The following is a 10,140-nucleotide window of genomic DNA, read 5'->3' as shown; positions in this document are numbered from 1 at the left end:
CTCCTACTTTCTGGACTATAGTTATGTTTTACTATTCGTATGAATGTATAGGTGATTATATATTGATTTCATAGTAGTATTAAGTACATTTGTCAGGTACCTGCATGAGAGAGAGACTTCTCCTGACCCTGCGTGAGGAGGGAGAGTTGACCTGAGTGGAAATGTTGGGAATGAAGAAAAGGGTCACACACAAGAACAAAACACACATGAGAGGAGAAATAGAATGGTGTCAGGAGGACTGATGCACCTGATGGCTGCAGCCAAAACCTGACCCATGGAAACAGCTTTATTTATACAGTATCTTAACAAGGTTGTATGAATCTGAGCACATAGGATAGAGATCATCCTTAAAAAGGAAATTCTATGGGCTTGCTGATAACAAGGAAAGTATGCATGGGCTATGTGACTTCTGACAGGTAGAAAGAATGTTGTTAGAAGAAGAGAAGTGATTGGGGGGGGTGCCTACCTTAGCATTTTCCAGGCTGTGGGGACCCTACCAGCCCCAGCCCCCTCCCCACATACATTAGATACTTTTTCTTCCATTCTTGAGATAGTTCACTAAGAATATGGTCCAGCTCCATACAAGTAAACATAAAAGATGTGAAGTTTCCATCTTTTTTATGGCTGCATAGTATTCCACGGTGTACATATACCACAATTTGTTAATCCATTCATGAGTAATGGGCACTTGGGCTGTTTCCATGTCTTGACAATTATTAATTCTGCTGCAATAAACATTCTAGTGTAAGTGTCTTTGTTGTGAAATGATTTTTGATCATCTGGGTATATATGTAGTAGAGAAATTGCAGGATCAAATGGTAGGTCTACTTTAAGTTCCTTGAATATTCTCCAGACTTCTTTCTAAAATGGCTGTATTAGCTTGCATTCCCATAAGCAGTGTAGAAGTTCTCCTTCTTTCTGCATTTTGGGGATTTTATTATGTGGGCTAATCTTACCAGAGTTAGGTGATATCCCAAAGTGGTTTTGATTTGCATTTCTCTGATGATTAAATATGATAAGGATTTTTTTTTTCATGTGTTTGCAGACCAATAGCCTGTATTCTTCAGTGAAGTTTCTGTTCAGATCTCTTACCCACTTAGAAATGGGGTTATTTTTTCTTTTCTTATTGATTAGTTTGAGTTCTCTGTGGATTCTAGTTATCAGAACTTTGTCAGAAGCATAAACTGCAAAAGCCTACCATTCTGAAGGTTGTCTGTTTACTTTACTTACTGTGCTCTTGGCTGTTTAGAAGCTTTCTAGTTTGATCAGATCCCAGTAATGTATTTTTGGTGTTGCTTCAATTGCCTGGGGCAGGGTGGGGGTCCTCCTCATAAAATATTTTCCCAGCCTGACTTCTTTAAGCATTTCCCCTGTACTCTCTTTTTGTATCTTTCTTTCTTTCTTTCTTTCTTTCTTTCTTTCTTTCTTTCTTTCTTTCTTTCTTTCTTTCTTTCTTGAGACAGAGCCTCAAGCTGTTGCTCTGGGTAGAGTGCTATGGCATCACAGCTTACAGCAACCTCCAACTCCTGGGCTCAAGCGAGTCTCCTGCCTCCACCTCTCAAGTAGCTCAGACTACAGGCACCTGCCACAACGCCCAGCTATTTTTTGGTTGCAGCGATTATTGTTGTTTGGCAGGCCCCGGCTGGATTCGAACCTGCCAGCTGAGGTGTATGTGGCTGGTGCCTTAGTCACTTGAGCCACAGGTGCTGATCCTCTTTTAGTATTTTTATAGTTTCATGTCTTAAGTTTAAATCTTTTATCCAGTGAGAATCAATTTTTGTTAATGGCGAAAGGTGGGGGTCCAGTTTCAGTCTTCTATATGTCACCAGCCAAATCACCTAGCACCAGTTGTTAAATAAGGAGTCTTTCCCCCACTGAATGTTTTTGATAGGCTTATCAAAGATCAAATGATGATAAGTGGCTGGATTCATCTCTTGGTTGTCTATTCTGTTCCATAAATCTACCTCTCTGTTTTTGTGCCAGTACCAAGCTGTTTTGATCACTATAGATTTATAGTATAGCCTGAAGTCTGGTAATGTGATACCTCCTAATTTGTTTTCATTTCTGAGTAATGTATTGGCTATTTGAGTTTTTTTTTTGATTCCATATAAAATGAAGTACTATTTTTCCAGATCTTTAAAGTATGACTGTGGTGCTTTAATAGGGATTTCATTAAATTTGTATATTGCTTTGGGTGATATGAACATTGTAACAATGTTGATTCCTCCTAGCCATGAGTATGATATGTTTTTCCATTTGAGTTTCCTAGTTCTCTTTATAGAGACCTTTGTTAGGTTAATTCCTAAATATTTCATCTTCTTTTGGACTACTGTAAAAGGAATAGAGGCCTTGACGGTTTTTTTCCACTTAACTATTGTTGGTATATATAAACACTACTGATTTGTGAGTATTGATTTTGTATCTTGAGATGCTGCTGTATTCCTTGATCACTTCTAAGAATTTCATAGTTGAGTCCCTTGGATTTTCCAGGTATAGGGTCATATCGTCAGTGAAGAATGAGAGTTTGATTGCCTCTGACCCCATTTGGAAACCCTTGATCACCTTCTCTTACCTGATTGCGATGGTTAAGGCTTCCATTACTATTTTTAATAGCAGTGGAGACAGTGGGCATCCTTGCCTAGTTTCTGATCTGAGTGAAAAATGTTTTCATTTTTACTCCATTCAACCTGATATTGGCTGTGGGTTTGCTGTATATGGTCTCTATCAGTTTAAGAAATGGCCCATCTAAGCCTATTTTCTTAAGTGCCCTGATCATGAAAGGATGATTATCAAAAGCTTTTTCTGCATCAATTGAGAGAATCATATGGTGTTTGTTTTTTATTTTATTTATGTGATGTATTATATTTATAGATTTATGTGTGTTGAACAAACCTTGTAACACTGGGATAAAACCAACTTGATCATGGTGTATATATTTTTTGATGTGCTTTTGAATTCTGTTTGCTAAGATCTTATTGAATATTTTTGCATCAATATTCATTAATAATATTGGTCTATAATTTTCTTTCTTTTTGGATCTTTTTCTGGTTTGGGGATCAGGGTGATATTTGTTTCATAGAATGTGTTGGGAAGTATTCCTTCTTTTTCTATGCTTTGGAAAAGGTTGTATAACATAGGTAGTTTTCTTTAAAGGTTTGGTAGAATTCTGATGTAAAGCCATCCAGTCCCAGACTTTTCTTTTTTTGGGAAATTTTGTATAGTTGATGCTATTTCAGTGATTGATATAGGTCTATTCAAAATTTCTAATTCTTTCTGGTTGATTCTAGGAAGGTGGTGTGCTTCCAGGTATTAGTCTATTTCCTTTAGATTTTCATATTTCTGAGAATAGAGTTTTTGGTAGTAGTCATTGAGGATTTTTTGAATTTCTGAGGTGTCTGTTGTTATCTCTCCTTTATCATTTCTGATAGATGATATTAGAGATTTTACTTTTCTGTTTCTGGTTAGGTTGGCCAAAGGTGTATGAATTTTAGTAATGTTTTCAAAAAACCAACTTTTTGTTTCATTGATCTTCTGAATAATGATTTTGTTTTCAGTTTCATTTAATTCTGCCCTAATTTTGGTTATTTCTTTTCTTCTGCTGGGTTTGGGGTTGGAATACTCTACCTTTTCTAGTTGCTTGTGGTGACCAATTAAGTTGTTGGCTTCCTTTCTGTTTTCTTGATGAAGGCTTCCAATGCTATAAATTTCCCTCTTAAGTCTGCTTTTGCAGTATCCCACAGGTTTTGATAATTTGTGTCTTCATTATCATTTTGTTCCTAAAATTTGGTGATTTCCTTCTTAATCTTATCTTTGACCTAGCTATCATTCAGCCTGAGATCATTTCATTTTCATGACTTTGTTTGTGTATGAAGATTTCTGTTGCTGTTGAGTTCAACTTTTATTTTGTGGTGGTCTGAGAAAATTCAAGGAATAATTTCTATTCTTCTAAATTTGCTGAGGTTAGACTTGTGTCCTAAGATTGATTAATTTTGGAGGATGTTCCATGGGCTGATGAGAAGAATGTATATTCAGTTTGATTAGGATGAAATGTTCTGTAGAGGTCTGTCATGTCCATTTGTTCTAGGGTAGTTTAAGTCTAATATTTCTTTGTTTAGTTTCTTCTTGGAGGATCTATCCAATACTGTCAAAGGGGTATTAAAATCTCCAACTATTATAGTGCAGGAAGATATGAATTTGTTCATATTTGTTAGAGTTTGCTTTGTAAATTGATGAACATTCTATTATGGTGCATAAATGTTAACTATCAAAATATTTTCATGTTGGGTGTTTCCTGTGACAAATATGTAGTGACCATCCTTAGCTTACCTTATCTGTGACCATCCTTATCTTTCCTTATCTTTGTTGGTTTAATGCCAATTGTATCTGCAAATATAATTGCAACCCCCTGCTTTTTTTTCTGATTTACATTTTCCTGTGGTTATAGATGTCCATCCCTTTACCCTGAATCTATTTTTATCCTTTAAGGAAAGATGAGATTCTTGTATGCAGCAGATATCTGGTCTGAGTTTATTTGTCCAGTCAGCCATCCTGTGCCTCTTTACATGACAATTTAAACCATTCACATTAATTGAGAGAATTGATAAGCATGGTAGTGTTTTGGGTGTCATGTTTTTGAAATGTCCAGTGGAAATTTTTAATCCTTTCACCACTGTTGAAGTTGGATTTTGTTCAAAAATTTCTGGGTGAGTTTACTTTGGTGGTAGAGCATTGTGCTGGTCATTGTGGAGGATGAGTCTGAGAATATGCTGGAGAGCTGGTTCAGTTATGGCAAATTTCTTCCACATGTGTATGTTAGTAAAATATTTCATTTTTCTATCACAAATGATACTCAGTTTAGCAGGATACAGGATCCTGGGCTGAAAATTGTTTTCTTTTGGGAGATTGAAGGTCGATGACCATCCTTTTCTGGCTTGAAAGTTTTTGGCTGAGAGATCTGCAGTCATTCTGAAACAAGGGGAGGGGAGGGAGGTTGCCATGTTGAAGGAGGGTAATCGGTGGGACCTTACCTATTGTGTATATTGCAAGGGTACATGTCAAATCTATTAAGAGTAGAGTATAAATTTCTAAACACAACAATTAAATAAGTGAGGTGAAGGCTATGTTAACCAGTTTGATATAAACATTCCAAATTGTATATAAAATCACCACATTGTAACCCATGAATGCAGTAATGTACACAGTTATGAAATAATAAAAATGATAAAAAAATTAAAAAAAAATTTCCCTTTGTAGATAATGCTTTTCTTATGTCTGGCTGTTTGCAGAATTTTCTCCTTCGTACTAACTTTGGCAACCTTAATCACAATGTGTCTAGGACAGTAGTTCTTAAACTATGGGTTGCAACCCACAGGAACTGTATTAAAGGGTGGCATTAGGAAGGTTGAGAACCACCTGTCTAGGAGATGCTTTATTTGGATTGAGTCTTGCTGGGATTCTGAAACTGTCTACTATCTCAATTTCTTTATCTCTTGTAATGCTTGGAAAATTCTCCTCTACAATCTCTTGGAGTAGAGCATCTGTACCTTTAGGACCATCCTCTTCTCCTTCAGGAATTCCTATAAGATGAATGTTTGATGTTTTGGAATGATCCCACAACTCTCTCAGGGAATGATCGGTTTTTGCTCTCCATTTGTCAGCCTCTTTGAGTGAGAATGTTCAAAAGCTTTGTCTTCAGTTTCATGGATCCTTTTGTCTGTCTGGTCAACTCTATTACTGAGGGATTCTACTGTGTTTCAGATCTCCTCACATAATTTTTTCTATTCCTTGAGCTCTGCTCTTATCTCATTATGTCTATATATTTGGTGACTTTGTCTTTGAGTTCATTAATTTCTTGAGACAACCCTAGAACTACTCTTTAGATTTCAATTTCTAACTTTTCTTCCAATCCATTCATCTTATTTTCCATCCATATTCTGAGTTCTATTTCTGACATTTCAGTCATTTGTCTATGCATGGCATCTTCAGTTGTATCTCTTTTGTTGCTCCTTGGCAGGGTTGATCAACTCTGATTATTCATGTTGCCAGAATTGCTCTGTTGGTTCTGCCCCATGTTTATTTTCAACCATTTGGTTATTAAAACTGATAGGGTGAGATTGAATTGGAGGTCCCAGGTAGTAGAGTTAATCAGCCCCTTACCAATTGCTAGGCCTTGAAATTGTGGCTTATCCCTTACAACCTTACTAAGGCCCCTCTAAGAGTTTTGGCCAGAGACTCCGAGGACCTACTTGGTGAGATAGGACAAGTTGGCTCTGTTTTGAAATCAGCCAACCTCTACTCTATCCTAAGAAGTCATAGTATTATGTTTAAATCTCTGCTGGGGAGAAATACAGAGAGCTGCAGTGCCCTGCCACTATCATTCAGTTTTTTTCTGCTACATAACTTTGAAGATTAACCTCAGACTGTTGCTGGGTGGACAGCCCCAGATGCAAGTTCCAATCACATTGTACAAACTCTGCTCAACAGAGAGGGATCCAAAGGTCTCCACCTGCAGATAGAAATCCATGGTCAGTTCTGTCCTGCAACTCTGAGGGTTTTGTGCCCGGTCCCCTCTGTTGAGCCACCAATTGCCTGTCAAAATCCCAACTGGGTGTTGGTATCCGTACCACCCCCCCAACAGTCAAAGCCAGGAGTCTGGGACCCCGCCCGCTGGACTCAGTCCACTCTGGCATCTGCATCTCTGCTCACTGGCTCAGCCAGGGACCACGCTCTGCCCACTGGGCTCAGTTTGCAGGCTCACATCAAGCTGGGCATCCTTGCCCCTGCCCCCTGAGCTCAGTCCACACCGGCTGACCACTCCCCTCCTTGTAGGCACCATTAGAGCCAGGGTTTCTGCACCCCCTCGCACCAGACACAGCCCGAAGTGGGGGTCAACACCACCATTGGCTGGGCAAAGTCATAACCTGGGGATTGCTCCTCCTTCTGCTGTCTGTCCCTTTCTTTCCACATTCTGTTTCTTCCCCATGAGTCACAGATTCCGTGTTGATGTTCAGTGGTCCACACTATGTCCAGACCTCTCAGGAAAAAAAAACAAACAAACACTCTGGGTTCTGCAGTGGGCATAACTTCTGTTCAATTTTATGCCAGGCAGGGTGGTGTTTAGGTTCACAAGTGGGACCTCCCTGGAAAAGAAGATCCAGTGTTTAGCAGCTCTCTCCAGAGAGGTAAAATGAGAGGTCTTTTGTCCACTGCTCACTTGCAGAGACCCTGCAGGCAAACTCCCACTTTGAGGAATGGTTTTCTGTTCTTTGTCCTCTAGGAGATAGACTTTATACCTGTAATTTGTTTATTTGAATGCTCTTCCTTGGAGTCACAGCTTGCTGACTTCTTTCTTGGCTCAGCTCCCCAACTTTGGTATCATAGAGTCCGATTCTGATCTGTTTTTCTTCCTCTGGTCAGAAGCCTCTTCTAAGAGTTGTTACTAGTCTGTCATTTCCCCCTATCTCTCCACATATGTCCTCAGATTTTCCTTTTTTGAAGCTCAGATATTTCAATGTGTTTTCTATGTATGTAATATTCATTCCTTCCTTTTTAATTGTTTCAGGTTACTTTGAGGGTACAAATAATTAGGTTATAATGTTTACATTTGCTAGATAGAGTCCCTCTTATAATTATGTCCACCTCAAGAGGTGTTTTATACACTCTTACATTGTCCACATTAAATTGGAACAGACCCATCCCCCTCCCTCTTCCTCTCTTCCTGCTCCCTCTTTCCCTCACTCTCCACCTTGAATTGACTTGCATTTTTCTCTTGTGTGGGCATGTATTAGATCATCTACTGGCTTCATATTACTATTGAGTATATTGGATACTTCCTTTTCCATTCTTGTGATACTCTACTAGGAAGAATGTTTTTCAGCTCCATCCAGGTTAATACAAAAGATGTGAAGTCTCCATTGTGGCTGAATAGTATTCCATGGTATACTTATACTGCAGCTTGTCAATCCATTACTGGGTTGTTGGGCCATTTACAATTTGGCAATTATAAATTGAGCTGTGATAAATAATCTTGTTCAAATGTCCTTATGATAAAATAATGTTTTTTTCTTCTGGGTAATTGCCTAGTAGTGGGATTGCAAGATCAAATGGGAGGTCTAATTTGAATTCTTTCAGGATTCTCCATACTTTCTTCCAAAAAGGTTGTATTAATTTGCAGTCCCACCAACAGTATAGAAGTATACCCTTCTCTCCACATCCACTCCAGCATCTGCAGCTTTGAGACTTTGAGATACTGGTTATTCTCACTGAGGTTAGGTGATATCTCTGGGTGGTTTTGATTTTCATTTCTCTTATGATCAGGGATGATGTACATTTTTTCCAAATGTTTGTTAGCCATTCATCTTTCTTTCCTTGATCCCTTCCCCCATAGTCGCTAAAAATGGTACTGTGCACCTGTTATGTCTTCTAGGGAAGTGTCAGCCTTAGATCCAATTAAGATTTTTTCTAGGCTTTTCCACATCATGTCATACTCATTTAAATTAAGTAGTCATCAAATGTGGATGGTATAGTTAGAATCACCTTGGAAGATTTTAAAACATACTGATTATCTGCCTTCTTCCCATCTCCCAGGCCAATGGATCAGAATTTGTGTGGCACTTAGGCCACGTTTTCTGAATTGTTCACTTTTTGTTTTCCTCTGCTAGATATCTTGTTTATGGCTCTCCGTCTATGTAAGAGAATAATAAATGTTTGCTGAATGAATCAATTAATGCCTATAATTTTTAAAAATGACATTAATTACTTATTTTAATATATAGTATTTGCACATTATATAAAATCCTAAAACATCAATGTACTATATATAGCAGATTTCTCTCTCATTTCTTTTTCTCAATTAATCAATTTCTCTCCCTAGAGGCAACCACTTGTTACTAGTTTCTTGTATATTCTTTCAGAGACATTTTATGCATATTCAAGCATATCGTATAATCCAGTCTCCTGTTAATAATTGAATTATTGGGACTAAGGGTATGAAATATCCTTGCATTCCTTCAATTAGCTTCACTTAGAGTCCTGATAGTTTATTCTTTTAATGTGTTATCGACTTACTTCTATCTGATAATATTTAATTTGGAATTTTTGCATAGAAATTCATAAATGAGACCCGTGTGTATTTTCCCCAAACTTCCTGTTTTTTTTAAAATCAAAATTTTGGTAAGGATTGATAAAGGATTAATGTATTACTTCCCCATAGGTAACACATCTGCTTTCAAGTCAAAGTCTACTAGCATATGATGTTCTAATTCAGTGTTTTTTCCAATAGTTTTTGCTAAGCGTTTGAATCACTTGTAGAACTTTTAAAAAATTATTGGAGTCCAGGTCTTGCCTGAGACCAAAAGTTAGCACACTCTGGCCTGAGGTCCAAATCCAAGCTGCTATTTTTTTTTTTTTTTTTGAGACAGAGGCTTACTTTGTACCTTGAGTTGAGGGCCATGGTGTTATCATACCTCACAGCAACCTCAAACTCCTGGGAATCAAACAATCTTTTTGCCTCAGTCTCCCAAGCAGCTGGGACCACAGGCCCCCACTGACAATGTCTGGCTAGCTTTTTCTATTTTTAGTAGAGACAGGGTATCACTCTTGCTCAGGCTGTTCTCAAACTTGTAAGCGCAAGCAATCCACCCACCTCAGCCTCTCAGAGTGCTAGGATTACAGGCATGAGCCACCATGCCTGGACTGGCTACCTGTTTTTATAAGAAAAAAATTTTGGAATACAGACGCACTTTTTTATCTGTGTATTGTCCATAACTGCTTTCACATGACAACACAGAATTGAATAGTTTTGACAAAGCATGCTAAAATATTTTGTACAGGGTTATCTTGATTTTACAGAAAAAGTTCATTGATCTTGCTCTATACCAATGGAATCAAATTCCCTTTTAATGTGGCCTGGGTATGCATGGGTCATTATGAAAGGTTTGAAATACACAAAAATCAACAAACATAAAATCCATGTAGATGGAAACAAATGTTGATCTTCTAGCAACACCAACAAGCCAAGGAAGTTGAAAAGCCCATGGATGGGCTCGGCTCCTATAGCTCAACTGGCTAAGGCGCCAGCCACGTACACCTAAGGTGGCGGGTTCGAATCCCCAGCCCGGACCCGCCAAACAACAATGACGG

Source organism: Otolemur garnettii, unplaced genomic scaffold (genome assembly GCF_000181295.1).
Source record: "Otolemur garnettii isolate 467f Iridium unplaced genomic scaffold, OtoGar3 scaffold00110, whole genome shotgun sequence".
In the NCBI taxonomy this organism is placed as follows: Eukaryota; Metazoa; Chordata; class Mammalia; order Primates; family Galagidae; genus Otolemur; species Otolemur garnettii.
This window is presented reverse-complemented; position numbering follows the sequence as displayed.